The sequence below is a fragment of the Salmo salar genome, unplaced genomic scaffold (genome assembly GCF_965601325.2).
Source record: "Salmo salar unplaced genomic scaffold, fSalSal1 ptg000465l, whole genome shotgun sequence".
NCBI lineage: Eukaryota > Metazoa > Chordata > Actinopteri > Salmoniformes > Salmonidae > Salmo > Salmo salar.
In genome coordinates, this window is record NW_027675394.1 from 83,630 (window position 1) to 99,264 (window position 15,635).

The following is a 15,635-nucleotide window of genomic DNA, read 5'->3' on the forward strand; positions in this document are numbered from 1 at the left end:
TATTCTACTTTGATGAGGACGGGGGAAAGAGATGGAAATGGAAGATTGAATAATGGCTGTTCTGTTGTCCCCTCCGTCACCCCACGTTTCAGGACAACATGATGGAAATGGAAGATTGAATGATGGCTGTTCTGTTTTCCCCTCCGTCACCCCACGATTCAGGACAACATGATGGAAATGGAAGATGGAATAATGGCTGTTCTGTTGTCCCCTCCGTCACCCCACGTTTCAGGACAACATGATGGAAATGGAAGATGGAATAATGGCTGTTCTGTTGTCCCCTCCGTCACCCCACGTTTCAGGACAACATGATGGAAATGGAAGATGGAATAATGGCTGTTCTGTTGTCCCCTCCGTCACCCCACGTTTCAGGACAACATGATGGAAATGGAAGATGGAATAATGACTGCTATGTCACCCCACGTTTCCACATCTGTTCCTTTGTAAGCGCGGAGTCACTGCGCTGATAGGGAAATGACCTGTTAGTGGTGAGCTCCCACTGCTACGTCTTACTGGCCGTCATAGTGACCACCTAGCTGTGTCTGTCGGACCAACCTGCTGCACCAGACCAGCCACGACAATGACGGTATTCAGAAAGTAGGGTTTTAGGGCACAGCTTGACACTAATACAAAACGAAGAATGGAAGTAGAAAATGTAATGCAAATGTTCTTGGTGGGAAAGTAGGCCAACCACTTCCTCTAACTACTCAGGTTTTCTTGGAATTTGATAAGTGTTAGCCCTGTGCCTCTGGCTTTGTTATTATTGAGAACATTAGCTATTATAAAGAGACTTTACTGTGACCGTGGGACAGGATTCCTGTTATATAAGGACAAGACAAGACCGTGGGACAGGATTCCTGTTATATAAGGACAAGACAAGACCGTGGGACAGGATTCCTGTTATATAAGGACAAGACAAGACCGTGGGACAGGATTCCTGTTATATAAGGACAAGACAAGTCCGTGGGACAGGATTCCTGTTATATAAGGACAAGACAAGACCGTGGGACAGGATTCCTGTTATATAAGGACAAGACAAGACCGTGGGACAGGATTCCTGTTATATAAGGACAAGACAAGACCGTGGGACAGGATTCCTGTTATATAAGGACAAGACAAGACCGTGGGACAGGATTCCTGTTATATAAGGACAAGACAAGACCGTGGGACAGGATTCCTGTTATATAAGGACAAGACAAGACCGTGGGACAGGATTCCTGTTATATAAGGACAAGACAAGACCGTGGGACAGGATTCCTGTTATATAAGGACAAGACAAGACCGTGGGACAGGATTCCTGTTATATAAGGACAAGACAAGACCGTGGGACAGGATTCCTGTTATATAAGGACAAGACAAGACCGTGGGACAGGATTCCTGTTATATAAGGACAAGACAAGACCGTGGGACAGGATTCCTGTTATATAAGGACAAGACAAGACCGTGGGACAGGATTCCTGTGAAGACACTGTAAGGACATGGAAGTGTAGTCACCAGCAGACATGGCAGAGGTGTTAGGAGACCCTTTAAGGCATGTCTGTCTGACTGACCAGCTGCACCAGACCAGCCACGATGAGGACGCTCTTCAGAAAGTAGAGTTTTAGGGCACAACTTGATACAAAAAAACTCTAATAAAAAACAGAAAGTAAAAAAGGTAAGGTTATGTTAATAGATAATGCGTGTGGTTCTTGTTAGAAAAGAAGGACAAAGCCTTTCTCACTCAGATTTCCTTGGGATATAGTGTAAGCGCAATGGCTCTGTCTCAGCTGTTGAGATCATTGACAATTTATTGTGCAGACCTTATTGAGATAGTGGGACACGGACAGGGTTCCACTAAGGACATTATAAGGACACTAGGGTGTACAAGTACCAGCAGACATGGCTTTATCATCACACTGAAGGGCTTTACTTCAACAGGTGGATATGTACCTTATACAGTGGCAGCCATTGGAAACGCTTTGATGTCATAGCATATGAGGTTTTTTTGGAGACCCTTTAAGAATGGTCTAATGTTCTGTTGGCCATTAGCCCTGTATGGAATGTTTGTGCACATTCCTCAGAGGAAAACAGGAACCAAGTCGTATACTCAGGCCAGGATTCAAATGGAGGCTGCGTTGGAGAACACTTGACAGTTAAAGGTAATTTCCATTTCAACCGACATCTGCAGCGTTTACCATAAATTCCATCACTGCTGACACAGGAACATTGCCTTTAAAAAGGTCTAAGGGCCCAGGGATGGGTTTCTACTAAGCTGACATAGGGAATTGTTTTAAGATGGTCATACCAAGTATCATTTAGATATTTCATTTGGACTTTTAGGACCCCTGTAAGTAATGAAAACAGATATTTGATTAGACATTGAATTTGGCCTTACTGCTATTAGCCCACAGAAACACATTGAATAACAACAGTTCTGTAAGGTTATACATGTATATGATGTAGCCTACATAGATAACGCATGCAGACACGTGCACAAAAACACACACATGCAAGCACATGTGTCGGATAGCTACGCACGCACACACACATCCACACACAAACACACCCCAATTAATGATGCGATGGAAGTGAGTCAAATGACCAAATTTCCCTCTAGTGGCCTCATGGGTGGAACCTTATTAATATGTTTCATCATTTCATCATTAATAAACATTATATTGGTTTAAACTGAGAAAATATGGTGTTTCTGTGTCAAATGGTTTTGTTATATTTCAGTCTTCTGTGATGTATATAAAGTGTAATATTGGGAGGCAAACTCAAAATTAAATACACTATATATATATATATATATATACACTATATATGGACACCCCTTCAAATTAGTGGATTCGGCTATTTCAGCCACACCCGTTGCTGACAGGTGTATTAAATCGAGCACATGGCCAAGCGATCTCCATAGGAAAACATTGGCAGTAGAAAGGCCTTACTGAAGAGCTCAGTGACATTCAACGTGGCACCGTCATAGGATGCCACCTTTCCAACAAGTCAGTTCATCACATTTCTGCCCTGCTAGAGCTGCCCCGGTCAACTGTAAGTGCTGTTATTGTGAAATAGAAATGTCTTGGAGCAACAACGGCTCAGCCACGAAGTGGTAGGCCACACAAGCTCACAGAATGGGACCACAGAGTGCTGAAACGGATAGCACGTAAAAATCATCTGTCCTCGGTTGCAACACTCACTACCGAGTTCCAAACTGCCTCTGGAAGCAACGTCAGCACAAACACTGTTCATTGGGAGATTCATGGAATGGGTTTCCATGGCCTGCAGCCGCCACTTTGTAAATGTATTAAACTGTGATAGAGGATCACTCTGTAAATGTATTAAACTGTGATAGAGGATCACTATGTAAATGTATTAAACTGTGATAGAGGTTCACTTTGTAAATGTATTAAACTGTGATAGAGGATCACTTTGTAAATGTATTAAACTGGGATAGAGGATCACTCTGTAAATGTATTAAACTGTGATAGAGGATCCCTCTGTAAATGTATTAAACTGTGATAGAGGATCACTCTGTAAATGTATTAAACTGTGATAGAGGATCACTTTGTAAATGTATTAAACTGTGATAGAGGATCACTCTGTAAATGTATTAAACTGTGATAGAGGATCACTCTGTAAATGTATTAAACTGTGATAGAGGATCACTCTGTAAATGTATTAAACTGGAATAGAGGCTCACTCTGTAAATGTATTAAACTGTGATAGAGGATCACTATGTAAATGTATTAAACTGGGATAGAGGATCACTCTGTAAATGTATTAAACTGTGATAGAGGATCACTTTGTAAATGTATTAAACTGGGATAGAGGATCACTCTGTAAATGTATTAAACTGTGATAGAGGATCACTCTGTAAATGTATTAAACTGTGATAGAGGATCACTCTGTAAATGTATTAAACTGTGATAGAGGATCACTCTGTAAATGTATTAAACTGTGCATTTTACCAGTTCCAGTCCCCTTCCTCCTGGGCATACTTTTTGAGAAGCTCTGTTCTGAGAAACTCAGTTCTGGTGACCAAATAAAAGTACATTCTCCTCCAAAATGTATCAAAATAAAATTATGCTGACACCATCTAAAATATAACTTCCACCTCCAGAAATGACCCCAATAAGATTTTGTTAAAAATGTTAAATTATTTTAACACATTGGACCAAAAACCTGTATGGATGGTATATTATCAGCTATAAGCAATAAACATTATCACCTGCAACCCAACTGATGCAGCATAGTGGCTATAAATACATAGGCTGAAGCATGGGGTTTGTCTATCTATATTATCACCTGTATGAACTGATGCAGCATAGTGGCTATAAATACATAGGCTGAATCATGGGGTTTGTCTATCTACATTATCACCTGTATGAACTGATGCAGCATAGTGACTATAAATACATAGGCTGAATCATGGGGTTTGTCTATCTATATTATCACCTGTATGAACTGATGCAGCATAGTGACTATAAATACATAGGCTGAATCATGGGGTTTGTCTATCTATATTATCACCTGTATGAACTGATGCAGCATAGTGACTATAAATACATAGGCTGAATCATGGGGTTTGTCTATCTACATTATCACCTGTATCAACTGATGCAGCAGTGTCCACATGGTCTGATAAACACTCCTAACAACCCCACCACTAGGAGGTGTCCACATGGTCTGATAAACACTCCTAACAACCCCACCACTAGGAGGTGTCCACATGGTCTGATAAACACTCCTAACAACCCCACCACTAGGAGGTGTCCACATGGTCTGATAAACACTCCTAACAACCCCACCACTAGGAGGTGTCCACATGGTCTGATAAACACTCCTAACAACCCCACCACTAGGAGGTGTCCACATGGTCTGATAAACACTCCTAACAACCCCACCACTAGGAGGTGTCCACATGGTCTGATAAACACTCCTAACAACCCCACCACTAGGAGGTGTCCACATGGTCTGATAAACACTCCTAACAACCAGACCACTAGGAGGTGTCCACATGGTCTGATAAACACTCCTAACAACCCCACCACTAGGAGGTGTCCACATGGTCTGATAAACACTCCTAACAACCCCACCACCAGGAGGTGTCCACATGGTCTGATAAACACTCCTAACAACCCCACCACTAGGAGGTGTCCACATGGTCGGATAAACACTCCTAACAACCCCACCACTAGGAGGTGTCCACATGGTCTGATAAACACTCCTAACAACCCCACCACTAGGAGGTGTCCACATGGTCTGATAAACACTCCTAACAACCCCACCACTAGGAGGTGTCCACATGGTCTGATAAACACTCCTAACAACCCCACCACTAGGAGGTGTCCACATGGTCTGATAAACACTCCTAACAACCCCACCACTAGGAGGTGTCCACATGGTCTGATAAACACTCCTAACAACCCCACCACTAGGAGGTGTCCACATGGTCTGATAAACACTCCTAACAACCCCACCACTAGGAGGTGTCCACATGGTCTGATAAACACTCCTAACAACCCCACCACTAGGAGGTGTCCACATGGTCTGATAAACACTCCTAACAACCTCACCACTAGGAGGTGTCCACATGGTCCTAAATCACACAGTTTCCTCATTTTGTATCACATTCCAATGATAAAACTGGTCATGTTGCCTAGTGGTTAGAGTGTTGGGAATGTAACTGAAAGGTCACTGGTTTGAATACCTGAGCTGTCAAGGTGAACATTTGTCTATGTGCCGTTAAGCAAGGCACTTAACCCTAATTTGCTCCAAGGGAACCGTACTACTATGGCTGACCCTGTAAAACAACACATTTCACTGCATCTATCATACTACTATGGCTGACCCTGTAAAACAACACATTTCACTGCACCAATATGGTGTTTGTGACAATAAAACATTTTATGTATTTTTTCTCTCAATTACAACAATTCATTTAACAATGCTGGTAACAGATCTTGATGACATTCCTCCAAGGACACCTTGACTTGCATTACATTCTCACTGCAGAAAAATATTCTCATGTTATTGAACCATAAATTGTACATATATGTGTTAGATAATAACCCTGGATGATGAATGTGTGAACTATCTTGTCATCTTTTTGGCTAACCACAATGGAACATTCTAGTCTTTAAGGACATGAACTGGCAGAACAGGTTTCAGCAAAGTATGGAGTCATTGTTTTCAGGAAGGTGCAACCATGGTGATAGGAGGGACAGGAGGCAGACTAAGGGAAAGGGATAACAAACCAGGGTCACCATACTACTGTCTGACCCTGTACAACAACACATTACACTGCACCTATCATACTACTGTCTGACCCTGTACAACAACACATTACACTGCACCTATCATACTACTGTCTGACCCTGTACAACAACACATTACACTGCACCTATCATACTACTGTCTGACCCTGTACAACAACACATTACACTGCACCTATCATACTACTGTCTGACCCTGTACAACAACACATTACACTGCACCTATCATACTACTGTCTGACCCTGTACAACAACACATTACACTGCACCTATCATACTACTGTCTGACCCTGTACAACAACACATTACACTGCACCTATCATACTACTGTCTGACCCTGTACAACAACACATTACACTGCACCTATCATACTACTGTCTGACCCTGTACAACAACACATTACACTGCACCTACCATACTACCGTCTGACCCTGTACAACAACACATTACACTGCACCTATCATACTACTGTCTGACCCTGTACAACAACACATTACACTGCACCTATCATACTACTGTCTGACCCTGTACAACAACACATTACACTGCACCTATCATACTACTGTCTGACCCTGTACAACAACACATTACACTGCACCTATCATACTACTGTCTGACCCTGTACAACAACACATTACACTGCACCTATCATACTACTGTCTGACCCTGTACAACAACACATTACACTGCACCTATCATACTACTGTCTGACCCTGTATAACAACACATTACACTGCACCTATCATACTACTGTCTGACCCTGTACAACAACACATTACACTGCACCTATCATACTACTGTCTGACCCTGTACAACAACACATTACACTGCACCTATCATACTACTGTCTGACCCTGTACAACAACACATTACACTGCACCTATCATACTACTGTCTGACCCTGTACAACAACACATTACACTGCACCTATCATACTACTGTCTGACCCTGTACAACAACACCTATCATACTACTGTCTGACCCTGTACAACAACACATTACACTGCACCTATCATACTACTGTCTGACCCTGTACAACAACACATTACACTGCACCTATCATACTACTGTCTGACCCTGTATAACAACACATTACACTGCACCTATCATACTACTGTCTGACCCTGTACAACAACACATTACACTGTACCTATCATACTACTATGGCTGACCCTGTACAACAACACATTACACTGCACCTATCATACTACTGTCTGACCCTGTACAACAACACATTACACTGCACCTATCATACTACTATGGCTGACCCTGTAAAACAACACCTATCATACTACTGTCTGACCCTGTACAACAACACATTACACTGCACCTATCATACTACTGTCTGACCCTGTACAACAACACATTACACTGCACCTATCATACTACTATGGCTGACCCTGTACAACAACACATTACACTGCACCTATCATACTACTGTCTGACCCTGTACAACAACACATTACACTGCACCTATCATACTACTGGCTGACCCTGTATAACAACACATTACACTGCACCTATCATACTACTGTCTGACCCTGTACAACAACACATTACACTGCACCTATCATACTACTGTCTGACCCTGTACAACAACACATTACACTGCACCTATCATACTACTGTCTGACCCTGTACAACAACACATTACACTGCACCTATCATACTACTGGCTGACCCTGTATAACAACACATTACACTGCACCTATCATACTACTGTCTGACCCTGTACAACAACACATTACACTGCACCTATCATACTACTGTCTGACCCTGTATAACAACACATTACACTGCACCTATCATACTACTGGCTGACCCTGTACAACAACACATTACACTGCACCTATCATACTACTATGGCTGACCCTGTACAACAACACATTACACTGCACCTATCATACTACTGTCTGACCCTGTACAACAACACATTACACTGCACCTATCATACTACTGTCTGACCCTGTATAACAACACATTACACTGCATCTACCATACTACTATGGCTGACCCTGTATAACAACACCTATCATACTACTATGGCTGACCCTGTAAAACAACACCTATCATACTACTATGGCTGACCCTGTACAACAACACATTACACTGCATCTACCATACTACTATGGCTGACCCTGTATAACAACACATTACACTGCACCTATCATACTACTATGGCTGACCCTGTAAAACAACACCTATCATACTACTATGGCTGACCCTGTAAAACAACACCTATCATACTACTATGGCTGACCCTGTAAAACAACACCTATCATACTACTATGACTGACCCTGTAAAACAACACCTATCATACTACTATGGCTGACCCTGTAAAACAACACCTATCATACTACTATGGCTGACCCTGTAAAACAACATCTATCATACTACTATGGCTGACCCTGTAAAACAACACCTATCATACTACTATGGCTGACCCTGTACAACAACACATTTCACTGCACCTATCATACTACTATGGCTGACCCTGTACAACAACACCTATCATACTACTATGGCTGACCCTGTACAACAACACCTATCATACTACTATGGCTGACCCTGTAAAACAACACCTATCATACTACTATGGCTGACCCTGTAAAACAACACATTTCACTGCATCTATCATACTACTATGGCTGACCCTGTAAAACAACACCTATCATACTACTATGGCTGACCCTGTAAAACAACACATTTCACTGCATCTATCATACTACTATGGCTGACCCTGTAAAACAACACATTTCACTGCATCTATCATACTACTATGGCTGACCCTGTAAAACAACACCTATCATACTACTATGGCTGACCCTGTAAAACAACACCTATCATACTACTATGGCTGACCCTGTAAAACAACACCTATCATACTACTATGGCTGACCCTGTAAAACAACACCTATCATACTACTATGGCTGACCCTGTAAAACAACACCTATCATACTACTATGGCTGACCCTGTATAACAACACATTTCACTGCATCTATCCGCTGTCTGTGACAATAAAACATTTTAAAAGCAAGCTAACATAGAAAATGACAGCATAGATTTTTTTTAAAATAATGACAACAGTTAATTTAACAATGCTGGTTATAAATCTTGTTGACATACATCCAAGGACACCTTGACTTGCATTACACTCTCACTGCAGAAATATATTCTCATTAAATCACATGATTTCTAGTTAGAGAAAAGGATTCCTGTTAACACGGCCTGCTACAAGCAGGAAACAAGTTATGGACGAACCAGAAATGTAACATATCTGTTTGACAGTAACCCTGGATGATGAATGTGTGAACTATCTTGTCATCTCTTTGGGTAACCACATTGGAACATTCTAGTCTTTAAGGACATGATCTGGCAGAACAGGTTTCAGCAAAGTATGGAGTCATTGTTTTCAGGAAGGTGCAACCATGGAGATAGGAGGGACAGGAGGCAGACTAAGGTACAAGGGAAGCCAACTACTGTCCTACAAAGACAAACAGCATCTACACAAACAGCCACCTGAACTACTGTCCTACAAATACAAACAGCATCTACACAAACAGCCACCTGAACTACTGTCCTACAAAGACAAACAGCATCTACACAAACAGCCACCTGAACTACTGCCCTACAAAGACAAACAGCATCTACACAAACAGCCACCTGAACTACTGCCCTACAAAGACAAACAGCATCTACACAAACAGCCACCTGAACTACTGCCCTAGAAAAGACAAACAGCATCTACACAAACAGCCACCTGAACTACTGCCCTACAAATACAAACAGCATCTACACAAACAGTCACCTGAACTACTGTCCTACAAAGACAAACAGCATCTACACAAACAGCCACCTGAACTACTGGCCTACAAAGACAAACAGCGTGTTATGTAGTTGTGTTGTCATGTTGTGAATGTTGTATTGTAGTAACCAACTGTATTTAATGGTGTTATGTAGTTGTGTTGTCATGTTGTGAATGTTGTATTGTAGTAACCAACTGTATTTAATGGTGTTATGTAGTTGTGTTGTCACGTTGTGAATGTTGTATTGTAGTAACCAACTGTATTTAATGGTGTTATGTAGTTGTGTTGTCATGTTGTGAATGTTGTATTGTAGTAACCAACTGTATTTAATGGTGTTATGTAGTTGTGTTGTCATGTTGTGAATGTTGTATTGTAGTAACCAACTGTATTTAATGGTGTTATGTAGTTGTGTTGTCATGTTGTGAATGTTGTATTGTAGTAACCAACTGTATTTAATGGTGTTATGTAGTTGTGTTGTCATGTTGTGAATGTTGTATTGTAGTAATCCTCAACTGTATTTAATGGTGTTATGTGGTTGTGTTGTCATGTTGTGAATGTTGTATTGTAGTAACCAACTGTATTTAATGGTGTTATGTAGTTGTGTTGTCATGTTGTGAATGTTGTATTGTAGTAACCAACTGTATTTAATGGTGTTATGTAGTTGTGTTGTCATGTTGTGAATGTTGTATTGTAGTAACCCTCAACTGTATTTAATGGTGTTATATAGTTGTGTTGTCATGTTGTGAATGTTGTATTGTAGTAACCAACTGTATTTAATGGTGTTATGTAGTTGTGTTGTCACGTTGTGAATGTTGTATTGTAGTAACCAACTGTATTTAATGGTGTTATGTAGTTGTGTTGTCATGTTGTGAATGTTGTATTGTAGTAATCCTCAACTGTATTTAATGGTGTTATGTAGTTGTGTTGTCATGTTGTGAATGTTGTATTATAGTAACCAACTGTATTTAATGGTGTTATGTAGTTGTGTTGTCATGTTGTGAATGTTGTATTGTAGTAACCAACTGTATTTAATGGTGGTATGTAGTTGTGTTGTCATGTTGTGAATGTTGTATTGTAGTAACCAACTGTATTTAATGGTGTTATGTAGTTATGTTGTCATGTTGTGAATGTTGTATTGTAGTAACCAACTGTATTTAATGGTGTTATGTAGTTGTGTTGCCATGTTGTGAATGTTGTATTGTAGTAACCAACCTTATTTAATGGTGTTGTGTAGTTGTGTTGTCATGTTGTGAATGTTGTATTGTAGTAACCAACTGTATTTAATGGTGTTGTGTAGTTGTGTTGTCATGTTGTGTTGCCGTGAAAATACTGCCCCCTAGCCATAAAAGGTTAACTAGGAGGTCGGGGCACCAAGGAAAATATTCAGATTACAAAGTTATAATTTCCCTAATATAACTTTCAGACATTATAATATCTGATCTATGAGTCCTCTGATTTAATGATGTATTTTTACCTCGTCAGTCTCATTCCAAGCGTCGTAAATTGTTAATTATCTGCACGAACCCAGTCCTCACTGTGAGTCATCCATACGTCAATTGTCTTAACCTGTTAGGGCTAGGGGGCAGCATTGACACGGCTGGATAAAAAACATACCCGATTTAATCTGGTTACCACTCCTACTCAGTAACTAGAATATGCATATACTTATTACATATGGATAGAAAACACCCTAAATTTTCTAAAACTGTTTGAATGGTGTCTGTGAGTATAACAGAACTCAAATGGCAGGTCAAAACCTGAGAGATTCCTTTACAGGAAGTGGCCTGTCTGACCATTTCTGGAACTTCTTTGCCATCTCTATCATTTACTAAGGATCTCTGCTCTAACGTGACACTTCCCACGTCGTCCATAGGCTCTCATAGCCCGGGAAAAAAGAGAATGTCGTCATTCCAGCCCCAGGCTGAAACACATTATCGCCTTTCTCAAGTGGCCCATCAAGAGACACTAGCTTATGCGCGTGACCCCGACCGCCCCCGCCTTTGGGATTTTTTCCTCTGTTTGCCGAAAAGGAGATTCCCTGTCGGAATTTTACCGCTTTTCTACGAGAAAAATGACGTAAAAATTGATTTTAAACAGCGGTTGACATGCTTCGACGTACGGCAATTGAATACTTTGAATTTTATTGTCAGGAATTGCGCCAAGCGCGCGACACTTCTTTACTATTTCGGATAGTGTCTGGAACGCACGAACAAAACGCCGCTATTCGGATATAACGATGGATTATTTTGGACCAAACCAACATTTGTTATTGAAGTAGACGTCCTGGGTGTGCATTCTGACGAAGACAACAAAAGGTAATGACATTTTTATAATAGTAAATATGATTATGGTGAGTGCTAAACTTGCCGGATGTCTAAATAGCGAGCCCGTGATGCCTGGGCTATATACTTAGAATATTGCAAAATGTGCTTTCACCAAAAAGCTATTTTAAAATCGGACATATCGAGTGCATAGAGGAGGTCTGTATCTATAATTCTTAAAATAATTGTTATGCTTTTTGTGAACGTTTATCGTGAGTAATTTAGTAAAATGTTAGCGAATTCCCCGTAAGTTTGCGGGGGGTATGCTAGTTCTGAACGTCACATGCTAATGTAAAAAGCTGGTTTTTGATATAAATATGAACTTGATTGAACAAAACATGCATGTATTGTATAACATAATGTCCTAGGGTTGTCATCTGATGAAGATCATCAAAGGTGAGTGCTGCATTTAGCTGTCTTCTGGGTTTTGGTGACATTATATGCTGGCTTGAAAAATGGGTGTCTGATTATTTCTGGCTTGGTACTCTGCTGACATAATCTAATGTTTTGCTTTCGTTGTAAAGCCTTTTTGAAATCGGACAGTGTGGTTAGATTAACGAGAGTCTTATCTTTAAATGGCTGTAAAATAGTCATATGTTTGAGAAATTGAAGTAATAGGATTTTGAAGATTTTGAAAATCGCGCCACAGGCTGGCAGTGGATGTTACGTAGGTGGGACGAATTCGTCCCGCCGGTCCCATAGAGGTTAAAATCATTTATTTACTAAACTAAGTAATTCACAGAAAGGCATACAAAACAGTAGGTATCGTTACAAAGAAATGGTAGAGGAATGTGCCCTAGTGGGCTAAACCGGCATGGCGGCTTGTTAACCTCTCTGGGCTAGGTGGCACCAAATCGTCCTACCTACGTAAAAGCCAGTTGAATCCTGTGGCGCGATTTTCAAATACCTTAGAAATGCTATTACTTCAATTTCTCAAACATATGACTATTTTACAGCATTTTAAAGACAAGACTCTCGTTAATCTAACCACACTGTCCGATTTCAAAAAGGCTTTACAACGAAAGCAAAACATTAGATTATGTCAGCAGAGTACCCAGCCAGAAATAATCAGACACCCATTTTTCAAGCTAGCATATAATGTCACAAAAACCCAGAAGACAGCTAAATGCAGCACTAACCTTTGATGATCTTCATCAGATGACACACTTAGGACATTATGTTATACAATACATGCATGTTTTGTTCAATCAAGTTCATATTTATATCAAAAAACAGCTTTTTACATTAGCATGTGACGTTCAGAACTAGCATACCCCCCGCAAACTTCCGGGGAATTTACTAACAATTTACTAAATTACTCACGATAAACGTTCACAAAAAGCATAACAATTATTTTAAGAATTATAGATACAGAACTCCTCTATGCACTCGATATGTCCGATTTTAAAATAGCTTTTTGGTGAAAGCACATTTTGCAATATTCTAAGTACATAGCCCAGCCATCACGGGCTAGCTATTTAGACACCCGGCAAGTTTAGCCTTCACCAAAATCAGATTTACTATAAGAAAAATGTTATTATCTTTCCTGTTCTTCGTCAGAATGCACTCCCAGGACTTCTACTTCAATAACAAATGTTGGTTTGGTCCCAAATAATCCATCGTTATATCCAAACAGCGGCTTTTTGTTTGTGCGTTCTAGACACTATCCGAAATGGTAAATCAGGGTCGTGCGCATGGCGCATTTCGTGACAAAAAATGTCTAAATATTCCATTACCGTACTTCAAAGCATGTCAACCGCTGTTTAAAATCAATTTTTATGCAATTTATCTCGTAAAAAAGCGATAATATTCCGACCGGGAATCTGCGTTTCGGTAAATAGAGGGAAAAACAGAAAGACGGGGGCGGCCAGTGCACGAGCCTAAGCCCTTTGTCCTCTGATAGACCACTTAGCAAAAGCGCTCGTGTGTTTCAGCCAGGGCTTTGAATTATGTCATTCAGCTTTTTCCCGGGCTCTGAGAGCCCATTGGAGCCGTAGGAAGTGTCACGTAACAGCAGAGATCCTTTGTAATGGATAGAGATGAGAAAGAAGGCCAAGAAATGGTCAGACAGGCCACTTCCTGTAAAGGAATCTCTCAGGTTTTTGCCTGCCATATGAGTTCTGTTATACTCACAGACACCATTCAAACAGTTTTAGAAACTTTAGGGTGTTTTCTATCCATATCTAATAAGTATATGCATATTCTAGTTACTGGGTAGGAGTGGTAACCAGATTAAATCGGGTATGTTTTTTATCCGGCGGTGTAAATACTGCCCCCTAGCCCTAACAGGTTAAACAAAAGAGTTGGTTCAGAGATGAATATTATACAATTGGAATGCTAATCCTTTGCACATGAACGCTCACTCATTCGGGAACAATTGCAATCAATATATATATTTACGCTCAGGGTGTCGTCGGGATGTTGAAAAGTTCTGTTCTGTTGGAGAGTTCTTGTCCTCGCGTTCTCTCTCTCTCTCTCTCTCGGTTAGACTGGATCTTTCAAAGTGACATTCATTAATGTCGTTATAGAAGAGATGTTTCGGCGGTCTTCGCGTTCAATGATACCGAATTCCTAGCTGCAGACTAGTAATTAATATCAAAGACTTGTTCTTATTCTGTCGGTAGTCTAATAGTTTAAGCATGTGGTATGGTTAAAGTTCAGTAGAGGAATGCATGGTCAAACCTTGGCCCTCTTGTTATGGAGGTAAGCTGGTCTGGCGAAATAAACCCTGGGTGGGGGTTCATATACTGAACGTAGAAAAGGCTGTCACATGACGCCTTGTCCTGTCTGTGTCCCTGGGGGCGTGCCGATGACTTGGTAAAACTTTAAACAGAAAATACAATTCTCTCACATTAATATCTTACAAGCATCCCAACATATTCCAAATAGCTTTATCCTTATTCATTAATTTTATACAACCATTCGATGTAAGTCTCATCGCTGAGGCTAGTATATAAACCTTATTATGGTAATATGGCCGTATTGTCTCTCATGAGTTTCACAAAATTGTACCAAACGGACCAGTTCGTAGCTGGAGTCTTCACCGATCTTTTATACCTTCTCCAGAACATAAATGTCGTTCGGTTCCCCCGTCCTGTGAGGTGGAAGAATTACTTTGTCTCTCTATGAAACCACTCTGTCTCAAAACTGTGGCCATGAGGCAGGACATTCCCTTTGGAATTTACGACCGCCTTCTGACCACAGCAGCCTGGGTGTAGGAGACAGAGGGAGATGGTGCAGAAGTAGGG